Below are 8,039 nucleotides of genomic sequence, written 5' to 3'. Positions count from 1 at the left end.
TATAAAATATTTGAAGGTAGGTGAATGACGATTCACCATTTTCCACCATGAAAATTGAATGTATTATTAGGTTTTAATTGGTTTAGAAACTCCTAGATTCTTTGAGATTCATTAAACTTTTCAATGGCATGTTTAAATCTCGATTGTTCCCTTCAAATTTTGTGACCGGGATGCTGAGGATCACAAAACAAGGTGTGAATAACCATGCAAATTAACTTAGTACTCTTAATTTTATCACCTAATCATTGTGTTGGTTAACCACACGTGCTCCACTGATCTATGATAAACCTTAAGCTACCCTTTGCCAACCTTGTTATATCCAAGTTAGTGTGCCGGTTAACAACACACGCTCCACTAACGACTTAATCATGGTGTAATTTCATGGGTTAGCACCAAATTCACATTTTCCTAAAGTAACTAAGATCAGGAATCTATAAAACATTTAGTTACTTTATCATTATACTTTTAATGAGAATTAAATTCATTGTCCTACCCGTTCGGCTAACGACTGTCCACCAGTCAAGGAAGCGGTGGGTGAGAATGGACACCCAATATGCTGCCATTTTATAGGCAACAACCTTATACCCCCTTATAGACCGGCTTCGTGAATGATACCTACTAACTGTAAAACGACTTAATCTTATATATATATATATATATATATATATATATATATATATATATATATATATATATATATATTAACTTATGATATTATAAAGTATAAGGGTTGAATTTTAACTTTTAATATTCTAGTGGTTGGAACTAAAGTTTTCTAAAGTGACTTTACATGTTGCAAAACTTGAGGGCAGAGTTTTGTAACTATTCAAAACTTTTCAACTTCATAACATAAGAGTTAATGGTTTATTAAAATGAAGACTCTTCATTTTATGTAACCTATGAGTTCCTTAATGGACTTTAAAAGAAAAGACTTTTTGGTTATCCATAACTTGAGGACAAATTATGGACTCCATTAAAAACATTTATATCAAGAGTTAAATTAACAAACAATTTGCAAATAATTCCTATGATCTACCAAACTCATAAGTGTATGAACATTCATGTCAACAATTTTAAGAATCATATAAACACATATAAAACTTAAAATTTTGATAATAACCATTGAAAATGGATTAGCATAATCATTACTCCACCAAAAACATGTTTTATAAATCCAAAAACAATGTAGCATAATCATACGTAGCACGAGCATCCCTAAATGGACGGGATCTCGCAAAAGATAAGACTCTAGTTGCACTAGTTTTGGATAGTTTATAAGTCTCTTACAATGAAACGCTTTAATTACATTAACGTGGATCCGAAGTAGTCTCTCTTGTGGTGGTGGTTGGTAGCATACTTCTGTCTGTGCCAGCATTTGTTGCCTCAGGGCAGTTCCTTCTGTAGCGACCTACCTTGCTACAACCGTAGCAAGCCTAGTTTACACTGGTGCTGGGCACTTGGTTGTCCGGCCTTGTTAGGCTCTTGCAGTAACGCTTGGGGTGCCCCTTTCTGTTGCAGTTTGAGCACTGCATCTCCCTACAAGGTCCATGGTGGTGATAACTGCATTGGATGCATTTATGAATATTTACAGCATATTGTCTGGCTGGTTTAGGGACAATTGGGATACCTGAAGGCATGGTAGTAGGAGGTACCGATGTCGTGGCTGTGAAGGTTGTTGCCGGTGGTTGTTTCCTGTTCGCCCTTCAAAGCGATTTGTCCTTAGATTTAGCTTAAGCCTTCCGTTTGTTACACTTGTTCTTGGGACTCGGGGTGTCGTGATAATTTGCTGCTCGTTGAGTTACTTGATTGTTACTTGGATTGGAATTGTTGTTAACAATCCCGCTAACATTTGCGTTGTTAGCGTTAAGGTGGGTCAGAATAGCTGACATGGCAACCGAGACTGCAGCTTGAAAGGTAGCTGCATCAATCTGAAGAGTTGGTGTTTGGTTGAGGGGTTGGTTGTGTTTCCTTGGCGACATGATTCTGTTACACGGAAAGAAAAATGAATTTGTGAGCGAGAATGGTTGAACCTAGACCTAGTACTATCGCTCATGTAAAGAATAGAAGTATGTTCTCTAAGGTTCGACCTACATCCCTATGATGCAGTCCTTGTATGGATATGGAAGCATGTTCACGAAGGTTCAACCTACATCCCTATGATGCAGTCCTAGAAAAATTGGAAGTAAGCTCATACAGTGGTCTAAAGACGTTTGTCGTTCGAGCTGAGGTATCGTTGGTTGGTGAATAACATGATCCAATCACTAAAAGAGACTTGAAGGTGTCTCCGGAGTTAAATTGCTATAGTCCAATGACTTGACTACAGTATGTTTCAGATAGACTCTACTGAAAGTATGATAAGTGTTTGAATAAAGAATGACACAGAAGTTAGCCGACTGTCAATATCTTTGATATTCACGACGTACAAGTTCGGGAAAATGACCTTGTAAAAAGGTCTTACATCATATCCAGAGAAGACAGTTCTTGACAGCATAAGGACCTAACCAAAAGTGCTTACAGTACAAGATTGTTTCATAGAAAATGCCACATCGGGCATAGACAGAAAAACGATTCCTTTCTAACAAGGAAAATAAAGTAAGGCATCTACTACTGGCGACGGTCATCCCTCTGGTGAACTCTCAGTTCAGCCAGTTGGCGTTCCACATCACGTAGGTGTCCTTTGTACACCCTCTGGCGTACTCGAAGTTCTTTGACTACGGCTCGTGATTCAGCCAGTGCTTGCAGTAGGGTTTCATGGTTTCTCTCAGACCTCTCACGAGCATCTTCTAGACGAATGGTGCGGAGGGTATGCATTCTCGCATCGGCGACAACTTCAGTGATCTGATGTAGAGTTGTCCTGCCTTGAATCTCATTTTGAGCCACTATGCGGACCAAGATTCGCAAGATTCTGTCTGCTGAGCCCCGATTGCTCAGGCCATGAAAAGTCGGACGAGGGTTAGGAATTGGAAAGGGAGCTGTCTGGGGTAGGTTCTCAACCTCGGGTTCAGAGTTAGTACCGTCTGAAAGGTCTTTATCATGGTGATCATTCAAAAGGATAATACGATCATTCTCCGGTTCTTCTTCAAACCATCCAGCAATGACCTCATTCGGAAGGTACGGGTTGTCATGGGGATGGAGTCCAGCCATGTTATCTACTGAGAATTCGGGTAGTAAAATAATTATTAGACGAACTATCTAGATAATTATTAGAAAATATTCATTAGTTATATCGCTATTTGTAAAGTGCATACCAGTTATACGTAATCAACACAGGATAGGCCTTCGAATATGTAACACCGTGAATTTCAAAATAATTTTTCGCAATATAATAAAAACATTTCTCATTTAATTTGATAAAAACATTAAGTTTCAAATTCCAATCTGTATCATACAAATCCCAAGATCACATAATTATATCAAAAGTCCCCTGAGTGTGTACAGATCAAGCCGACGCCTTCCCACGGTCATCACTAGTACCTGAAACAACAACACTAACACTGTAAGCACGAAGCTTAGTGAGTTCCCCAAAATACCACACATAAAAACACATATTAGCCACTCGAGGCTATAACTTTGTGGGTCCGTGCACCCAACTCTGTGAACCCTCAGGTTCTAACTCTAGGAACCTTCCGGTTCCAACTCTGAAGTCATGCACAACATAAATCACATAGAAATAATGCAGTACAACACATAGCATACACATAACATACATACACTGGCACATAACTCTGATTACCTACTCAAGGTAAAGTAAAATGAGAAGACTCACCTCGCGTGTCTCGGTATCTCACGAATCCTGGAAATCTCTCGCGCTCGATCCTCCGAGCTCTAATCCTCCTATAACATCACATGACTCTAATTAACACTTTTTATCTCTAAGGTTGACTATCCCTAAGAAGTCAACACAGGTCAACGGTCAACGGTCAACTTTGTCCGGACTCGGCGAGTGCACACGGCAACTCGGCGAGTCTAGACGTTCTCACCAACTCTCTAGGATTCCCTTTCTACACGTCGAGTACTCCCCTGACTCGACGAGTTTCACCTGGCAGAAATCGCGGGGCCACCCTGACTCAACTCGCCGAGTCTCAAGAACGACTCGGCGAGTCCCAGCTCGACTCAGCCCACTGACAACCCTCTCTAACTCGCCCTGACTCACTGAGTCAACCCATGACTCGACTGGGCCACTCACTGGCCGGTCCAAGGCAATCTTCAAGCTACTCGCCGAGTCTGCTCATCGGACTCGGCCAGTCCATGCCATGCAATCATTCAAACTTGCTTCTAAGGTCAGATCTATTCCAACAATTCATAGATCTGGCCTTCCTAGACTGATTCACCACGTAAAGCCCCAGACTTGGTGCATAAACAACCTCTATATGACCATATATGAAGAATTATCAACAAATCTCACTACTCAAGGTCATAACCTCCATTGTTCTCTATAAAGCTTGATGACTGAGGCTCTCTGGACCTCTATGGATCCAGATCCGAAGTCTCATCACTAGCAAGGGACTATTTGGCCATCCAATCAACTCAACAAGGTCACAAGAAACCCTAAAATCAATTATACTTCACAAAACAGGAGATGAGCCGGAATCATTACTTTAGATTGAAGGGCTAAGCTTCAAATCCACCAAATAGCAGTATCCTTTGCCTCCTCTTGGCTAGAACCTCCCTCTTCTTTTCTAAACAACACACAAATGTCAAGAAATGCTTCCTTTCTCTCTCAAATCGCTAAAGCACTCTAGGGTTCCTCTCTATGGACTGTTGGGTGCAAATGACGGCCATAAGGCCCTTTAAATAGGTCCCAAACCCAAGAAATTAGGGTTTCATTAAACAGCGTGGACTCGCCGAGTCCATATCCTGGACTCGCCGAGTCCGGACGAATCCCGCGTCTAGAATCGCAACCCTACTCGGCGAGTTTGAGCTCCAACTCGCCGAGTCCCCCCTCAAAACACCAAAAATCAAAACAATAAAATACCTGGAAATCCGGGCTGTTACAACTCTCCCCCACTAGTACTAGACTTCGCCCTCGAAGTCTTTCTCCGAAAATAACTCCGGATGCTGCTCCCGCATCTCGCGCTCCGGCTCCCAGGTCATCTCTGATCCCTTCCGGTGTTGCCACTGAACCAACACCAGAGGTACCTCCTTGTTCCTCAGAACCTTGATCTTCCGATCTCTGATGGCTACTGGTCTCTCAGCATAATTCAGGCTCGCATCCACCTGAATATCCTCTAATGGAACCACTGCCGACTCATCGGCAATACATTTCCTCAATTGCGACACATGAAAAGTGTCGTGGATTTGCCCCAACTCTGCTGGCAATTCCAAACGATAGGCTACCCGGCCTACCCTCGCGATCACACGAAATGGCCCAATATACCGGGGCCCCAACTTGCCCCTCTTCCTGAATCGAATCACTCCTTTGCAAGGAGAGACCTTCAGGAGAACGAAGACGTCGACCTGAAACTCAAGCTCGGACCGGCGCCTGTCTGCATAACTCTTCTGTCGGCTCTGGGCGGTCAATAACCTCTGTCTGACCTGCTGAATCTGCTCTGTCGTCTGAAGCACGATCTCTGTACTGCCCATCACTCTCTGCCCAACCTCTCCCCAGCAAATGGGGGTCCGACACCTCCTACCATACAACAGCTCAAAGGGTGGCATACCAATGCTCGAATGATGGCTGTTGTTGTAGGAAAACTCTGCCAAGGGTAAATACGCATCCCAGCTACCCCCGAAATCCAACACACATGCTCGAAGCATGTCCTCAAGCGTCTGAATCATCCACTCACTCTGACCGTCTGTCTGGGGATGATATGCGGTACTAAAATGTAATCTAGTACCCAACTCCTCATGAAATTTCTTCCAGAATCTGGAAGTGAAGCGCACATCGCGGTCTGAAACAATCGAGATCGGCACCCCATGCCGAGATACCACTTCTCTCACATATAACTCCACCAACTTCTCCGCTGAAGAACTCTCACTGATGGCAAGGAAGTGAGCGCTCTTCGTCAACCTATCCACAATCACCCAAATTGCATCAACTCCTCTGGCCGTCCTCGGCAATTTGGTGATGAAATCCATAGTGATCTGTTCCCACTTCCATTCGGGAACCTCCAATGGCTGCAACTTGCCATGCAGTCTCTGGTGCTCGGCCTTAACCCTACGGCAGGTCAAGCACCTCTCAACGAACCACGCGACGTCCCTCTTCATACAGGGCCACCAATACTCTTTCCTCAAATCCAAATACATCTTTGTAGCCCCCGGATGGATCGAAAATTTCGACCGATGAGCCTCCTCCATCAAAGAAGTACGCGTACCACCCACAAACGGTACCCAAATCCGACCCTGAATAGTCATAAGCCCTCGACCATCCGTAACGAACTCTGAAACCAAACCAACAACCCGTTCCCTCTTCTGCATCTCCGGCTGCACAGCCTCGGCCTGTGCCCCACGAATGGCATCCAATACCGGAGCTATCATGGTCAATCTCAAACATACACCTCGCAATGGAGTGCTCTCCGCCCTGCGGCTCAACGCATCGGCCACCACATTGGCCTTGCCCGGGTGGTACAGGATCTCACAATCATAATCCTTGACCACATCTAACCACCTCCTCTGACGCATATTTAGATTGGGCTGATCCATCAAGTACTTCAAGCTCTTATGGTCCGTGTATATCGTACACCGAACCCCATATAAGTAGTGACGCCAAATCTTGAGGGCGAACACTACTGCCCCCAACTCTAGATCATGCGTGGGATATCTCGTCTCATGAGGCTTCAGCTGCCTCAATGCATATGCTATCACATGACCCCTCTGCATCAACACCGCACCCAGCCCCAAAATCGATGCATCACAATATACTACAAAATCCTCCATCCCTTCCGGGAGAGCTAATACCGGGGCTTCGCACAACCTATGGCGAAGTGTCTCAAAGGAGGTACCCCATGAGAATGCGACACCCTTCCGGGTCAATTTGGTGAGCGGCACTGCGATCTTGGAGAAATCCTTGATAAATCTCCGATAATACCCTGCTAATCCAAGGAAACTCCTGATCTCAGAGGGTGACTTTGGCACCTCCCAACTCATCACCGCCTCAACCTTGGCCGGATCGACCAGAATCCCTTCCTGGTTAACGAGATGTCCCAGGAACTGGACCTCTCGTAACCAGAAATCACACTTGGAGAACTTTGCATAAAGCTTCTCCGATCTCAATACCCCAAGGACCTCCCTCAAATGCTCCTCATGCTGCTCTCTAGATCTCGAATACACCAGAATATCATCGATAAATACAATCACCGACCGATCCAACATCGGCCTGCATACCCTGTTCATGAGATCCATGAACACAGCCGGGGCATTGGTGAGCCCAAAAGGCATCACCACAAACTCATAATGCCCATAACGCGTCCTGAATGTTGTCTTCTGGACGTCCTCATCCCACACTCTCACTTGATGATATCCCGACCTCAAGTCGATCTTGGAAAACCAAGATGCTCCCTGCAACTGATCAAATAAATCGTCGATCCTCGGCAACGGGTAACGGTTCTTGACTGTCAGCTTGTTCAACTCCCGGTAATCAATACACATCCGGTGTGAACCATCCTTCTTCTTGACGAACAGAATAGGTGCTCCCCACGGCGAGCTGCTCGGCCGAATGAATCCCTTCCCCAGCAGCTCCTGAAGCTGCGAGGATAACTCTTTCATCTCTGGAGGTGCAAGACGATAAGGCACCTTAGCTATAGGCGCGGCCCCCGGAACCAAATCAATACCAAACTCCACTTGCCTCACAGGAGGTACTCCCGGCAGCTCCTCGGGAAAGACATCTGGAAACTCACACACCACCGGTACCTCCTCAACTGAACTCGGTCTCTCGGAAGTCATTTGCGTATCCATCACATACGCCACAAAACCCTTACAGCCCTGCTGTAGACACTGCCTCGCCCTAGCGGCCGAACAAAAGGCTGATCCCGAACGTGTACCCTCGCCGTACACCGAAAGAACTCCCCCACTAGGGTCTCGTATAGTCACCAGCTGACGCT

The sequence above is a fragment of the Lactuca sativa genome, chromosome 3 (assembly GCF_002870075.4).
Source record: "Lactuca sativa cultivar Salinas chromosome 3, Lsat_Salinas_v11, whole genome shotgun sequence".
Taxonomy (NCBI): Eukaryota; Viridiplantae; Streptophyta; class Magnoliopsida; order Asterales; family Asteraceae; genus Lactuca; species Lactuca sativa.
Note: the sequence above shows the minus strand (reverse complement) of the source record.